This window comes from Siphateles boraxobius, unplaced genomic scaffold (genome assembly GCF_051911475.1).
Source record: "Siphateles boraxobius isolate OS27281-9 unplaced genomic scaffold, OSU_SipBor_1 53, whole genome shotgun sequence".
Classification (NCBI taxonomy): Eukaryota; Metazoa; Chordata; class Actinopteri; order Cypriniformes; family Leuciscidae; genus Siphateles; species Siphateles boraxobius.
In genome coordinates this window covers 7,341,040-7,359,172 of record NW_027509175.1, presented here as the reverse complement: position 1 = coordinate 7,359,172, position 18,133 = coordinate 7,341,040, and positions in this window count along the sequence as shown.

Here is an 18,133-nt window from a genome sequence, read left to right as displayed (position 1 = left end):
TTTAACCCTGATAAGGAAAGGGGGCACTAGTGCTATACTTACTAGCACATCAAGCTCTTTTATCTCACTGAAAAACTTTCTTCATGGTGAAAGAAGCTACACTGAAAAAATTAAATTGCCATCAAAACAAAACAGCCTGTTTAATGCAATGTAAATGCGTATCAAGAAAAATGCATAGGCTATGTCAAGGGTTTTTCAAACTTTTTGATGCCCTATGCAAGGACCTTCTTATATATTAAATATTATAAATCAAATTATGTACTGTATAAGCTGTCATATTAACTAAACATTTCCCACTGACTAAGTAATTATTATTTTCAAGACTTTAGCCTCAGGCTCATATTTCTCACATGGAGAGGCTAAGGAGATGGAATTTAAATTATATAAAGCTTTACAAGCAGTGATCTGACACCTCCAAGTAAAAGTCCCTGGTTCCCTGGTGTTGGTTTGTAATGTCACATTGGCGGTGTGTCTTAAGGCCTGCTTGTCTGTTTAGTTGATGGGAATATTGTCCCAGTACTAGCAAGGATGTATTTCCAGGAACATGTGTCCCACTTGGACATTTGTCTAGGGGATATGCTGAGTTTTTGAATGTTTCTGTATTTTGTACCCAGCTTTATGAGGAACCCATTAGTCATTCCGGTGACAGCAAATCAATTGGAAGCATTTTAGAACCACACTAAAAGTTTACTACAAACTAAAGAGCACGGAAAAAATGTAAATGTTGCTCTGTGGCTTCAGGAATTTCTCTTTTTCTTTCATTTTCTTTTTCTTAAATGTCTCTTCTTTGCTTCTTTGCCGAAGCCACATTTAGAGCCGTTCTTATACTCATGTTCTGTAATATATTAGGGTAGACAAAAAAGTGATTCTTCAAGAGCTGTCATTATAATTGTCATCATCTCTCTATTTAATGTCTCTCACTCTCATTTAGTCCCCCCATAATGAAAAAAAGAAATGAAGTCTCGAGACAAATGCATCTCTGATAATATAACGGAACCATTAGCGGGAAAGAAACGTCCACTTCAGGATCATTTGATATAATAGAAGCTAAAATTGGAGGAAGAAAGCATACACATTACTATAAGAGCTCAATAAGGCTCACAGTACAATAAATTGTGACATTTTTAATGTTTCCTAAGGCCTCTTAAAGGATTTATATTGGTCTGCATTGCTGTTGTATTGTGTTTGATTTATAGAAATATTTCCAGTTGATGTTTAAAAGAACTTGGTAAATTTTACAATACATAAACAGAAAAATTTCATATTTTAGCCAATCACGGTTCAAATTTACATGGATGGACTACCAGTTATGAAAATGTAAAGAATGCAGTGTGTGTTTTGGGTGCCCTTTTCACCTTTCAAATGTGTAAGATATCACATAAAATAGATTACTTTTCTTAAATTCAATCGTAAAACAAAATGCATTGAGCGATCTGCATAATAATTTGAAGGTGAACTACTGTGACTGTTTTCGGTTTACTCAGCCACAGGCGCTTTCTCTCTATTGCTTTGACTAGGTAAATTAAAAAGCTTGTGCCCAAATATTAAAGCCCATTATCAATCAGCCACGGGGCAAACTCCAAGTAAATAATTCAAATGAAATACAATCTCTAGAGCTGAATTATTTTTGGATTTGATGGTTATAATTATACTGAGCCAACCATAAAAATAAAAAATGACTCTTTCTTGACAGTGCAATTATAAATGTCAATATTTACTGTATGGTCAGTGTAATACCATTACAGATAAAACAAATTTTTTTTTTCTTTTTTTTTTTTTTTAACTGTCTCAAATGTGAGGCTTTTCTGGGTTAGTATGCACTGGGGACCCGATTATAGCACTTAAACACGGAAAAAGTCAGATTTTCATATGTTCCCTTTAAGACCTTATCCACTTGATTTGTAGCCTACTAGTAGTTATCTTTATTTGTCCCTTTACAGGGCAATTTATTCAGCATCAACAATAAAATACACACTGACATAACACGAAACATCACAAACATACATGAACTACAAAAACCCACACTCTAAAAAATAATCTGTTAAACCAACTTAATTAAATTAAGGAAAGGTTTTCCACGAAATTGAATTATATTTATCCAACACAATCGAATTTGTTCGAAATGATTTGTTGTAATCTTGCTGTATGAACTTAAATTAATTTGGTCAAGACTACTAAAATAATTGTGTCATTCCTACTAGATAGAATTTTGTCAAGTAACCCAGATTTAATTTTTGTCCTGTCTAAAGTCATTAGCATAATTTTAGTTAGTTTGGCTCTATAGTTACTTCCAATGATATTAGGGACCAGCATTCGTTTTAATTAGACCAACTTTTCGCATAATAATATTAGATATGACTTATGCAGGGATGCAAGTGAGGATTAATGCATATGGAGAGTTTACTGAGTTCCCACAGTCTAAACACAGTCGTCACTCTTCTGCATAATGGTAACCACAAAATTCAAAAACATTACATAAAGTCCTCTAATTTTCTAACATAACTGAACATTAAATACTAACATCAACTAGCAACATCTTTCCATTTACTGAAAAACACATAAAATAACATTTTAATCCCTGAATTTACCCTCCTAATGCAGTCCCTTGCAAAGCATGCTGGGAGCTACAGATCCACTGCCAAGTTAGTTGTCAACAAAAATAATTCATGTAGTTTTCACACAAATTAATTAAGTAAACTTCAGTTTTAAATATATTAGATTGATTGAACACAATTAAATTAAGTTGTGACAAAATATTAAACAATCGTGTTACGTTTGCTTATTTTAATTAATTAAATTTAACAAGAGGCAAAATTTATTTTTTTGAGTGTAGGCGTACATCCAATTTTCCTCATAATAGATTGCAGAAAATAGTTCAAAATGGATCCATGCTCGGTTTCACCTTGTCAAACTTAGCACCACGTGTACTTTAGGGGATCAAGTATTCTATTCAAACACATTCAGATCTTTTTTTAATCCTCAGACTTCTCTTGCTGTTGTCTGGTTCATCTTTGGGAAGTTAGTTTCCAGTGATTGACTATAAAGACAGGAGTCTATAAAGATGTTTCTGTAGAGGTTCTCTCCTATGGTTTAACTACCCCAGGGTTAAGAAAGAAAAGCTTTGAACAGGGTCATCTACTGACTGCTCTGGTTTCATGGTGATAGACAACCCTTTTATTTCATTTAAGGTTGCTGAGAGGACTTAAAATGAGACATTTAAGACAGAACTCTCTTAATGGGGAAAACCCATGCAGAGACGCACAGACCTGGAATGACACGAGCACGTACACCAAGTTCAAAACAATATTTTACCTAAGAGAACGTGGGCGTGAGGCTGAGATATTTTTGCTGCTCTGCTATCTTTCAAAAGAGACTAACGCACTGAATGACTTGAAGTTGCTCTTTCGCTGTATTTCTTTCTCCTGCTAATATTTGTGCTGTCTTATATAGCCACTTCCACATACGGAAAACCATTGTTGAAAGCTGAAAGGTCTGTCAGAATCCCCTTTCTTGGCTTGATATGTGGTCTAATAACTTCTCCCTCAGCCTCGACACTTTGAACACTTTCATGGCACCATTTTCTTTTGATGGCTTCTGAAATTTTGTCAATCTTGGAAAAAACAAGCCTCAGTTCAAGGTTTACAAAAAGTAGCAGACAAAATCATGCTTCACTGCATCTTGTCTCTGAATCTTTTTTAACTATTACTTTAACAATTTCCTGTCCTGCTGTTTGAAGTCACATATGTATTGTCATACATATTTCCTGTGTGAACATTTATTTGGAAGATAAATAAATTATTTAGAAGATGAATAAACAATTCATGTGGCATGTTGGTTTTGATTTAATGACTAAAACAATGTCAAGTGGTGTAACCACCTACAGTTCAAACAAATTAAATACAGTAAAATAGTTTTTCCAGCACCTTTAGTACCTACAGTACCATTCAAAAGTGTGGGGTTAGTAAAAACATTTTTTTATTAATAATTTTAACAGGACTAATTAAATTGATTGGAAATTACAAAAAACGTTTAGATTGTTAAAAAAAATTAATGAATGAAAGAGGGGGGGGGGGGGGTACCATTACATTGTAAAATATAAAAAATTTGTTCAATATTACTGTGTTTACTGTATTTTATAAATACAGAATTGGTAACCATCATTATGTAATTTTTACCATTTCACTAAATTAAACTAACATTCTAAACTAACCTTGTTTTGTCATAATGATTGATGATTTCCAGTGATGCTTTTCTTGCCACACTTTTTGTCCATTAAATGAGCGCCACATCAATAACCTTTGCATACCCATGCATTCTGTGAGGCTCGAAGTTAGATGAAAGGACACTCATTGAGACCGTTTATATTTTTTCTTTTTCTTTTTTTTTTTTGCTTAGGTGTCAACCACCCAGAAATAGATACATAGGAGAGGAGAATATTAACTTTCCCAATAGCTGTTACTTTTAAATATGTCCTTTTTCACATCCCTCAGGGTTTTTGAGATTGTGTGACTCTGAGGTCTTTGGCGAGGCAGTTAACAGGGCTTGAGGTCTCTAGGCATTTCTAAACCAGAAAATGTATTAGAGTCAATGCCATCTCCTGCAAAGAAGCTGTTGGGTATTAAATAAAAAATGTATTACTTTAATATGTTCATTGAGGTTTACTTGTAAGGTTAATAAAGATTTTTGCACAAAGAACAGTCATATATTTGCTAAAATTATTATTTTCAACCCTCATCCTGACCCTCTGTCTGAAATAATTAGTTTTAAGCCCTATTCGGACAGGATTCATTTTACATGGAGAGGTGGAGTAAAGTTATTATTATCAGAGCTTCTCAGTGATTTTAGACCTGTCCGAATTAGCCATAATCATTATGGACAATGTTAGTAAAGATTACGCAGACTTTAACCTACTGTAAAAAGGTCCGGAAAATGACCTCAGGTAATGCTAATCCCATCCGTATGCGAACGTCTGTGATTGCTGATGTTGTATTATCCTAACGCTTCTCCTCGTGTGTTTTTTGTCCAACCTGAATGTTTGCACATCATTTTTCAGCATGCTTTCATTTAATTTCAATATGGATAATATCCGACAACAAAATAAAAATTAATAAATAGCCAAATCCAAAAAGAAAAAAAAGAGAAAATAAAGTGAATACTACTAATTTTAAAATCAGTGTCAGGTAAGAGGAAGATGCTTATGTGGGTTTATTATAAACAGCCACTTCTATGAACTCGTGAAGTTTACTTAAATAGGGTTTTTATGATAAATTAAAATTATATTAACAAATAATAAATTAAAGACATATACGTCATATGTGACCCTGGATCACAAAACCAGTCTTAAGTAGCACGGGTATATTTGTGGGAATATCCAACAATACATTGTATGGGTCAAAATTATCAATTTTTCTTTTATGCCAAAAATCATTAGGATATTAAGTGAAGATCATGTTCCATGAAGATATTTTGTAAATTTCCTACCGTAAATGTATAAAACATTTATTTTTGTGAGTGAATGCAGCACAATCGCGAACATAAATGGACAACTTTATAGGCGATTTTCTCAATGTTTCGATTTTTCTGCACCCTCAGATTCCAGATTTTCAAATAGTTGTATCTCGGCCAAATATTGTCCTATCCTAACAAACCATACATCAATGGAAAGCTTATTTATTCAGCTTTCATGTGATGTATAAATCCCAATTTCAGAAAAATGACCCATAAGACTGGTTTTGTCATCCAGGGTCACATATGTGATGCACGTAAGCACTGCACATGGCCCTATTATAACGCCCACATCTAGAAAACACACAAACACGGAGACGTTAGTCCTGTCCAAATCGGTACATGAAATCACAGTCATCGATAAAAATATAATATAAAAACCTCTAACTTGTAAGCCCGTCTAAATTGGTCCAATGGTGGTATCCAATAGAGCGGGTGAAGTTCTCTGCACGTTACTGTCTTTCCTTTTACGCAACACAACAAGATTAAATGCAATACATTTTATCATATGTATTACCTTAATAAATGAAAAAGGTTTTAATCATGTCTGAGCATCATTAAATGTGAGCGAATTTTTGATTATTCTTTTTAACTCTTTACTTATATTTTACCCGTTTATATTAGGAAACTACGTCGCTTTGAGGTCCTCACACCTTCTGTTTAACGCGGGTCTCATGATCACAAGTTCGTCAGTTTTGGGTCACTAAACAGAGGTAATTGGCTATATACCTAAGATGGTCGCATTCACGCTTACACAATCAAAGATACTTCTATATAGCCCCCATGAGTTTGCATACACTTTAATTTAAAGTAACGTTTTCTTCAGGCAGAGGTATGGCCACTACTACAGATATAAGTCAACCAACTTTACTTCTCTTAAAATAGCTTTGGATTGGCCATGCCGTGGTTTCCCACGTATCTAAAGTAACATTAAATTTAAAAAGAGGTAAGACACATACAATTTTAGGTTGGTCAAGCAGCATTTTTGCTGCCCTAAACAGAAATGTACTTCTCGTCTTTGCAAACCGAGTACACTTGAATTAGTGCCAAATATTAGTTGTCACTAATCTGACGCAGTCTTGCGGTAACATACGAATCTGTTTAATCTTATATCGTCAATATAACACGCACTGTGATGGGTAGGTTTAGGTGTGGGGTAGGGTCTGCGTCTCATATTCACGCTAAAGGATGCCAGTCAACTTTATGACGCCTTGGGTTCGCGTGTTATATTCACGCTAAAGGGTGCCATGTGCGTAGTATTTCGCCGTTTTGTCATATGGCGTCACATATGCCGCCAAAGGATGAGAAAGGGCTCGAATGTTCTGATCCAATCTGACTTCTGACCTATTATGCCGCCTAAATCATAATCATACACTGTTCGTTTGTTGGCCAAAGGAGGACTGGCCCCCTGACTGAGCCTGGGTTCTCCCAAGGTTTTTTTTCTCCTTTCTGTCACCTGATGGAGTTTTGGTTCCTTGCCACTGTCACCTTTTTTTTTTTTTTTTTTTTTTTTTGCCTTCATTCGCCTTCATTCGCCATTGGCTTTTGGCTTGCTTAGTTGGGGACATTTAACATTTAATTTTGAATTTAACAATACTATTACAACTTTACTTTCCTGTTATCCCTGTAAAGCTACTTTGAAACAATTTGTATTGTAAAAGCGCTATATAAATAAAGGTGACTTGACTTGACCCACAGCAGTTAACAAGATATCTCTAAACTCTCCACACCTTATTACCATTTTGGTTTACTTCTGTGGGAATGAGACCTTTGTACCAGTTGCACTGAGACATTTCAAATGATACCAAACATGTGTAATACTGTATGATTATTGTTCATTTTAAACCATATAGATTTTTGGGTGAATTCAGGTAGGGGTGGGTGAAGGGAATGATGTGTAAATTGGGAGGTGATCAACTCAAGTGTGATCGTGTCTCGAATGGGGATGGTAATATAGCAAGAGAGTTCAGATGCTAATTTCCTTTGTTTTCTCAGAGAGTAGCCCTCTCTTCCAGTTCTTCCAGTTTCTCCAGTCTTACAAACTCAAACATCGTTTAGAAAACTAGTCCCGTCTGAATAGAGCTTTAGACAGCATCTCCCTTAAGGGGCCGTTCACACAAAATGTGTTTTTCCATTCCATTTCCATTGTTTTTCTGTGTAAAAACACTAGATGGACATGTTTGACCATTGCACTCACGTCTTGTGTCTTTTTCAGCATCTCGCGTGACACTTAAGTTCATCTCATAAGCCTTTTTTTTTGTTTCACTGACCAGAATCTTGCGTTTTAAACTTCACAAACGCGTTCTGTGTGAAAGGATGATGTGATGAACTAAAGCAGTTGTATTGGAACAAGCATCAACATGTATTGAAAAAAAAACATGCATTTTAAACCGTCATTTACTGACAAAGCATTATGAACTTGTTTACTTACACTTTATGATGTATCTGCTGTTAGTTGGATGCTTCATCTTTTAATATAAGTTTCTTTGCAAACTCTCCATTACATTGTGCCTCATTTAAAATCAATCTGCAGTCAAATGCTCCGAACAAACATATAATCCTCTGACGTGATCCGGGACGACATTTAAAATAAACTATCCACTTGTTCCTGACGCTGAGTTCCTTCCAAAAGCTAGACAGAAGCGAACATGCTATTTAAACCAGATGTGTTGGAGCGAACGTTACTCTTCTATTTGTCCTGTTGTCGGAAGTAGCTCAATCGTGTGTATTATGTCAGAAATTTATAATCGGAATACTGTATCTAGTGTAGAGAGCATCAGTGATTATTATGGGTTCTTCTTGCTTTTGATGCGACACAACATGCACGTCCGGTGTAGACAGGCTGCTGTCTGAACTCCAGTGTGTGGAGCCTATTGTGCAATGATATAAAAGTATTTGTCGATGTCTTTCACCAAAAGCAGTCATATGCAAACGTTTTTGACATCAAAAATCCCACAACATCTGAACAAGCCATATTGGGAGCTTGGTTAAATAAATGCTCTTTTTGTACTGGGGAGGACATTTGAAGCTATGCTATTTAATAGATTCTAATGGTATAAAATAAGAATCCTGTAAGAATCCAATCTTTTTCTTAGAAAATCCTAATACAGTCATTTTAGGATTAGTTCCAAATTACATAAATTCCACCATTTTCCACCATTTTCTATTCTACTTAAATAGAACGGCATGCATAATAGGGTGGTCTGAAAATGAGATGTGTGGTTGTAGTGAAGAGGTCAATTTCTGCTGGAAAACGAATCTATTTATTGATAACAGCTTTAGAATTATCAATTTCAATCAGTCTGAACTCAGATACAACCAACCCAGAGTATCTGAATAGATACAAAACAGGGTGAATTAGCAATAAAATGCAGCTGTTTTTAAATTAAGCTCTTTTCATTAAGCTGGAACTACAATGACTACGATGGTTCAAATCGATAAGAATTATAGCTCTGGATGTTCTTTTCATTTGTTTCTCCGGTTGCTCATTCTTCCTTTTTCAAACACTCAGACAAATTGTATTACAGCAGTTTTCTCTGATTAAGATTTGAGAGATGTTCCCTCACTCAAAGTCGGTTCACCCTCGGCAGCATGTTGCCTTTATTGCGGGCTTGCAACAATTGATACTGCCACACCTATAGAGCATTTAAAAAAGCTACTTATCCATTTATTGCTTTGCAATTCAGCTGTCTTGTGTTTTGTGAGAGGTAGGATTGATTTAACTTGTTTTATAGTGCTTATTTATTTATTAAAAGGAGGTTAAATGGAGGTTATCGAGTGGGATGTGGCTGCTACTCTTAACAGCGAGCTACTTCCAAGCCCATTACATGGCAAACATTGGTGTAATGGACTGGGAAGTACCTTCACTGCAGGAAATTCATCTGAAACTCATATTCTGGGGTTCACTACCCTAAACGTCTGTGTCTGAGGGTAAATGGCATACTAAAGAGAGGAAGACAGAGTAGCAGCGAAAAAACAGACGTTTTGCATTCTGGCATTTGTATGCATCACTGGTGTTCTGGTGTACACCCATGCAAATGCACTCAAATTCTCCCAAATGCAAGCAACAGGAGCAGCTCCAATCCATCCCCTGCTGTTAGCTTTTGCACCACCCATGTAGGAAAAGCATTCGGTCATAATCCCATCAGAGCACTTAGTGTCTGTGTGAGTGAGTGTGTGTATGTTTGCGTGAAGTCCATGGTCGGGAGTGTTTTGAATGGAATATGCAGCCTGGTAAAAAAAAAAAAAAGCATTGTATCGATCCTATTGTCTTCTTTAGATGTGGGTCTGAGTGGCGGTTTACAGCTGTGTCAATGTCTTTTGCATTATTCATGAAGTCACAAAAAAAAGTTTGTTTTGTGTGTGTGTTTGTGTGTTTACTGACCCTGAACGGATGGCCACTGTTCGTTGCCCAGATGTTTGTCCACAGAGAGTATAAACAGAGTTAAATTTGCTTGTCATTGGCATGTTGTTTAAAAAAAAAAAGCAAAGAAAGGATGAGGATAGCAGCAGCTTGCAGGCTTAATAGTTTTCAGTGTAAGATAAAAGCTTGACATTTGTAAATGTGTTTTGCATTTTAAGCTGTTGCTCTGGACGCAGACCTTGCCAGCTGCCTGCACAGCACACAAACAGTGGATTATGTCTAACGGGAACATTTAGCCTGGAGCATTATATTATTTTGATGATTTTAAGAGGGTTGCTGATGAGATGGCCAAGATAAAACACTCTAAAGGTAATAAGGCGATGAACAGAAATTAAGATGTCACAGTGCAAATATGCCCATAAACTTTGTAGTTAGTGCAGACGTCAGTTAGTGCAGATGTATGCAGACATCAGTATAATCTTTGCCTCAGACTTATGACTAGAGATTTCTCAACCAGAATCTGATGTTTATGGCCTGAAATTTGGGATGCACCGATAAAAAGCTGGTGTCTAGATATATCTTTAAGTTATAAAGTATGGTATCTTTCAAAAGTTTGAGGTTGGTAAGATTTTTTAATGTTTTTGAATGAAGTTGCTTTTATGCTAACTGAGGTTTTTACTGTATTTTTATTTGAATATATATTTTAAAATGGAATGTATTCATGTGATGACAAAGCTGAATTTTCAGCATTGTTTGCTCCAGTCTTCATTGTCTGATAAATAAAAGTATTGATTAAGGTATTATCTTGCACTCAAAAGCAGTGCAAAATATGAAAAGACAATGCAGAAAAGCAGAGCGCATGTGGCGGAAGACAAAACTTGTAGTTCATTATAACATCTACAAAGACAGCATCCATGCTTTCAATAAGGAACTAGGCAAAGCTAGACAGACTTTCTTCTCGAATATTATAAACAGCAATATAAACAACACGCGCACTCTTTTTGCTACTGTAGAGAGACTGACAAACCCCCCAAGCCAGATTCCCAGTGAAATGCTCTCAGTGAGAAAGTGCAGTGAGTTTGGTTTGGGAGCGCTGGGGTCAGGCAGATCAGACAACAGCACGAGAAAGTAGCCACTATGTCTGATTTCGAAGAAATTGACGGCAACATTTTGGAAGAAACTGTACAGCACCTAAAAACATCAACCTGCGCCCTTGACGCACTTCCCACATCTTTTTTCAAAAATGTGTTACACAGCTTAGAAGCAGATCTCCTAGAAATGGTAAATGCCTCACTTCTCTCTTGGAGTTTTCCGACCTCCCTGAAAACTGCTGTTGTCAAGCCCCTCCTGAAAAAGAGCAATCTGGATAAGACCATATTAAACAACTATAGACCGATCTCAAATCTTCCTTTCATAGGCAAGATCATTGAAAAAGTTGTCTTCAATCAGCTGAACAAATTCTTAAGCTCGAATGGATACTTTGACCATTTTCAATCTGGTTTCTGACCGCACCACGGTACAGAGGCCGCGCTCATAAAGATAATAAATGATATTCGCTTAAATACTGATACAGGCAAATTATCAGTGCTGGTACTACTCGACCTCAGTGCTGCATTTGACACTGTCGATCACAACATACTTCTTGACAGGCTGGAAAACTGGGTCGGGCTTTCTGGGATAGTCCTAAAATGGTTCAGGTCATACTTAGGAGGCAGAGGTTAATATGTGAGTATAGGAGACCATAAGTCTGAGTGGAGATCCATGACATGCGGAGTCCCTCAAGGCTCAATTCTTGCGCCACTCCTATTCAACCTGTACATGCTCCCAATGAGCCAAATAATGAGAAAGAACCAAATCGCTTACCATAGCTATGCAGACGACACACAGCTCTACTTATCCCTATCGCCTAACGATTACAGCCCCATTGACTCCCTTTGCCAATGCATTGATGAAGTAAACAATTGGATGTGCCAAAACTTTCTTCAGTTAAACAAAGACAAAACTGAAGTCATTGCGTTTGGAAACAAAGATGAAGGTCTCAAGGTGAACGCATACCTTCAGTCTAGGGGTCAAACAACTACAAATCAAGTCAGGAATCTGGGTGTGTCTCTAGAGTCAGACCTTAGTTTCAGTAGTCATGTCAAAGCAATAACTAAATCAGCATACTATCACCTGAAAAATATTGCAAGAATTAGATGCTTTGTTTCCAGTCAAGACTTAGAAAGACTTGTGCATGCTTTCATCACCAGTAGGGTGGATTATTGTAATGGACTTTTCACTGGCCTTCCCAAAAAGACCATAATACAGTTGCAGCTCATACAGAACGCTGCTGCTAGGATTCTGAGCAGAACCAGAAAATATGAACACATCACACCAGTCCTCAGGTCTTTACACTGGCTGCCAGTTACATTTAGGATTGATTTTAAAGTATTATTACTGGTATAAAAATCATTCAATGGCCTAGGACCTCAATACATTGCAGATATGCTCACTGAATATAAACCCAACAGATCACTCAGATCATTAGGATCACATCAGCTAGAAATACCAAGGGTTCACTCTAAGCATGGCGAGTCTGCTTTTAGCTACTATGCCAGCCGCAGCTGGAACCAGCTTCCAGAAGAGATCAAATGTGCTCCTACAGTAGTCACATTCAAATCCAGACTCAAAACACATCTGTTTAGCTGTGCATTTACTGAATGAGCACTGTGCCACTGTTCGTCCGACTGTTTGCACTGTATTTTATTTTGTTTTAATTACTCTGATTTCATTTGATTATTTCTGTATTTTATCTTTTATTCTAAACTGTTTTAATTATTCTGATTTCTTTTGATTATTTTAATTTCTTCTATGTAAAGCACTTTGAATTACTATTGTGTATGAAATGTGCTATATAAATAAACGTGCCTTGCCTTGCCTTGCCTATTACTTACTGACCCAATTTTTTTTAAATGGTAAACGGCATGAGAAATGTAAATCCATATTGAGATTTGCTAAAATTTACATTTATTGTAATGTGTTGTTTAATCTTTCATATTATTATTCATATTTGTCTTTGCTTTCAGATTTAACTCATTTAAAAACATCATTTTCTGTTTAAATGGAACGTCTAACCACAAATCTTACTCGCATTTTACAGTGATTTCTTCTGTGTAATCTGTCCATGCTGTACCATTATTCTTATTTTTAACCATACCACTTTGCTGTTGGCTTTTCTATTATTGTGATATCATCTATTTTAGTTCCCTTAAAAGGCAGAAAAAATAACATTGGATAGCATTCTTAAAAGGCTGAAAACAACACAGGCAAAAGCCACACTTCAACAACGCATTATTCCGAACTCAACTGGGCCTACACTAGCTGTTTAATAGAGAGATTTTCATTTAGATTTAAAGTTTTTACGATTGTGTCAGAAGTGTGCTGTTTCTTCAGTATATTCGCCATAGTGTCAATCATTGGTTTGTTAGTTTGTTTCAGTTTGTTGTTCTGCTTCAGACTTTTTCACACTTTCATTTTGACTTTTGTTAGTTCCAATCCATGTTAATTGGATGAAAAAGCTCAAATGTGTTAATACATGTCTAGTTTTCTACATGCTTTTGTCTTTGACTGATCTCTAGGGCTGTTATTTAAAGCAGCTGTATTCCATGCTGTGAAAGCTAAGTGATCCATCAAACCAAACATCCATATTTATCTCTGTTAATGAGTGCCAATGACTCATGCAGGACATAGAAGAGGAAACCATAGAGCCAAATTAAGGGCAACAGTATGAGAAGAGATTAGTTGTTGTTTGTTATTTCTTTTAATCATTACATTAATCTTCTCTTGATTGTTATTAGTTGGGCTTGAGTGATACACCATAAGTCACAAGCAGTCTACACAAAGCTGAATGCATCTTTGATCATTTAAAATGATAGAATCAAACAGTAAGACTAAGTATGTGTCATAATGCTGAATTGCTTGAAAACCATTTATATTTTCTTCAAGATCATCCATTTAAAAAGAAAAAAGTATATGCACCCCATTTATTGTCATTTCATTGAATTCATCCAGTCATCAGTTCTTTGTAGAAAATTAAATAGGAGTGATGGTTGGGAAATGCTTATTTAGATTTTAAGCAGTAATATACCATAAGAAATTGAGATGTGTATCATGAGATGTGCATTATATTCCATATCTTAAGATAGCTTTGTGATAGTAACAAATGGAAATTCATTTTTAGAAAATCTTGCCTTGACAGCTGTAGTGACCATTCACTTTCATTGTATACAAAAGAGCTTAAAAATTCTGCTATAAATGATTCCTTTTGTGTTCCAGTTAAGAAAAAAGTAATTCAGGGTTCAAAGTGAGGTAATGATGATCATTTTCCTTTTTGGGTAAGCTTTTTATTTATTTACATATTTTATGTAGCATAAATTACAGCATGGATGAATGTTACCTATGATTGACATTCAATAACTAATTATGTTTTTGTGAAGTCAACAAAGGCCTTGGGCAATGGCCAGTCTCATTACATTCACCAACCAATCACACTAATCTCAATCATTTTGATCCTGGCATTGCCTTCAGCTCTCCCAGAGCTGTTTATCTGTTGGGTGAAGGCAATTCAGTATTGAGCTTTGATTATTTTTCCACCTCTCTAGATACTAGCACACTCTTTGTCAGCGCCAACACTTTTCCTTCATCTGCTTCACTACCAACTTTGGATTCGCAGAAAGACTACTGTCACTAAACATGGATACTTCCCTGATATTGATCTCAAAACTATTCATTTGTGAGCTAATGTACACATGCAGTCCACAGGGCTTTTAGAACTTTATTCCTGAGAGATATTGGCTAACTTTAAATTGTCACCAACAATGGTTCTGTAATTTCTTAATTTCTTAAAGGTAATGTTTGTAATTTTTTCAGGGTTAGAATACTTTCTCCTATTGCATTTTAATGTGCAGAGATGACCTCATTCACACAATACCAGTGACTTTATTTCACATTACCATTCTCTGGTTGGTCGCCATAGTCTTTTTTTGTTCTGGTTGCTCTTATAATGACGTCAACTTCTGCTGAGAATCCATATTGACATTGAAAAGGATTTGGAAAAACATTGAAAGGGAACATTCTTGTCGTATATAAACTGCCTAAAGATTAACGTTGCTGACAAATTACATATACGACATAACATATAATCAGGAATCACATGACTGGCACATGGCTTTATGTGCATAAAGTGAAACTTTTCTCAACTTTGTCAAATCACAAATTTAGAAAACCTGTTCAGATCTGTTTGGGGCAATAAATAAAGGGTTAGTTCACCCAAAAATGAAAATTTTGTCAGTAAATACTCACCCTCATATTGTTCCAATCCCATAAGACTTTTGTTCATCTTCGGAACACAATTGAAGATATTTTTGATTAAATCTGAGAGCTGGATCACTCCTTCAGGCTGCTAGGTAATTGCATCTACCGGCCCAGAAAAGTTAGTAAAAACATTGTTAAAATAGTCCAAGTGACTACAGTGGCTCAACCTTAAGTTTATCAAGCGAGGAGAATACTTTTTGTGTACAAAAAATACACATAAATTCATTTTCTTCTGTGTGGGCCTCTGACGTGAGTTCACGAGAGCGCCACGACACATGCGTGAGAACTGAGAGGATGACGCCAATGGGTCTCGATGTAGTGTTTAAAATGGTTCTAAAAGTGCCTTACCAATGCCGCAAAATGAATGGCTTACCTTTCACACTTTCCCATCAAATGATCGTGAGCGTCATCTTCTCAGTTCTCGCGCATGCGTCGTGCCACTCTCGTGAACTCACGTCAGAGGCCCACACAGAAGAAAATGAATTTTTGTGAATTTTTTGTGCACAAAAAGTATTCTCCTCGCTTGATAAACTTAAGGTTGAGCCACTGTAGTCACTTGGACTATTTTAACAATGTTTTTACTAACTTTTCTGGGCCGGCAGATGAAATTACCTAGCAGCCTATGAAGAAGTGAGCCAGCTCTCAGATTTCATCAAAAAATCTTAATTTGTGTTCCGAAGATGAACGAAAGTCTTACGGGGTTGGAACAACATGAGGGTGAGTAATTACTGATAGAATTTTCATTTTTGGGTGAACTAACCATTTAATTTGTAATTTCATTTCATAATAGTGCAGAAATTACTCACTTCACCTTTAAGTACTTATATACTGTATACTACCATTGAAACTTTGAGGGTCAGTAAGAATTATTATTATTATTTATTTTATTTTATTTTTTAAGAAATGTATTCTTTTATTCAGGCCGGATGCATTAAATTGATCAAAAGTGTCAGTAAAGAAATGTATAATGTTACAAAATGGAGCAATTACTGCTGAAAATTCAGCATTGCATCACAGGAATAAATTACATTTTAAAGTATATAAAATTGTAATAAAACTATTTCACAATATTACAGTTTTCATTGTATTTTTGTATTTTTTCATTGCCTTGTTGAGCATACAAGACTTCTTTCTAAAAATGTAAAACAATCTCAAACTTTTGAATGGTAGGGAATTCATTTTACGTTTTTTGTAACTGCTTTTTTTATGTTGCTCTTAAGGAAACTAAAAAGGGCAAGATCATTAAAAAAACTTACATTAAATTAAAAATGAGACAATTTGTCTGTTTATTTGTGCGTGCACACTCCTGCTTCTGTCACGCCTCTAAGTCTGTCTGTCATTTAGATGGCACGAGTATAACTGCAATTGCTTTGATATGAATCCACATGAGGTCTAGAGTAATCACACACACACAATGGCATAAACACAGAGTGTCTCCCGACAGACAGATAATGGGAATGCCTTTGCGTGTAGCTCATTTCGATTAAGTCATAACATCATTTTCTTCTGCTTTTCTTGATTCAGCCCAGCACACTACGTTCTGTTGGTTAGATTGCCTGAAAAATAAGCTGTCAGACGCAACTTCTGAATTCACTCTGAGACTTTTTAAAATTATATTTTGAATACATTGTCCAAAACAATGATGAGTGTCAGAATGTATTAATTATTGGTGCTTGCTATCCAAGAATTACTATCATTGCTCATAGTTGTGTTTGGGATGTGTTAAATCCCTTAGTACTAAAGCTTTGTCCAAACCAGGCACCACAAAAGCGACAAGCTTTATTGAGTAAATCTGCCCAAACCAGCCACCATGTGTACTAGTGTACACATAAACAATGCCTCGAATTGTGCAGCGTATTGAGGGCAGATGGTTTTACTTCTCTAAATGCTCAAACATTCAGTTTTTGCCTGATGATAAAATGGACAAATTAATCCTTACATTGTAGGAGGGATCTTAGCCATAAGAAATTAGAGAAACTTGGACCAGTCGGCAAACAACTACAGTAGCAACCACTCAGAACACCTTAGAAACGGCATTGCAACATTCTAAAAACCACTTAGAACATCTTTTCAAGAGGCTGCTCCCTGCAGAGCCGATGGGTGGAGCTTGATGTCCAGCTCCACCTCTGCAATGGAGGCGGAGCTGCTCACTGCTGAGTCGATGGGTGGAGCTTGACCTAGTCCATCTCCACCCGTAATGTCCAGACAGGGGGAGCTTGACGTTATTTGGGTCTTTCCTGACCACCAATTGAAAAAAATTATTAGTTAAATCATGCATATGGTCAAACTATTTTGAGGTCATAACACAATCTTTGTAATCCCCTGTAATCATAATTTGTGTGAACAGGAATAAAATTTGTTGGGGTTTTACTGCCACCAGTGCTCATTTTAACTAGAAACTGCAATGAATTGTATTGATATGTTTTTTGAGTTTTGTAAAAATGTAGGTAATGCCGCTGTTCTTTTTCCAGGAAGCCTTGGTTGGATCAAATTTATTTTAAAGGTAGAGAAAAACAACTGCAGGAACTGACCAGAAAATTGTTTAGTTTTTTGCTGATCAACTATCTGTCTGGTTTAAAGTTTAAAACTTTTTGTTGCTTGTGATTCGCTTGGATACAAACATACGCTTATGTCATCCTTACAATATTACTTATACACACACACGTTTCTGTGTTTTATGGGGACTTTCCATAGACATAATGATTTTTTTACCGTACAAACTGTATTTTATCGCCTTACGCTTACCCTACCCATCACAGAACACTTTCTGTATTTTTACACTTTCAAAAAACATCTCTTAGTATGATGTATAAGCTGTTTCCTCGTTGGGACCAAAAAATGTCCTCACAAGGATAAGGAATTTGGATATTTCCATCTTTGTGGGCACATTTTGTTCTCATAATGTAGGATTTA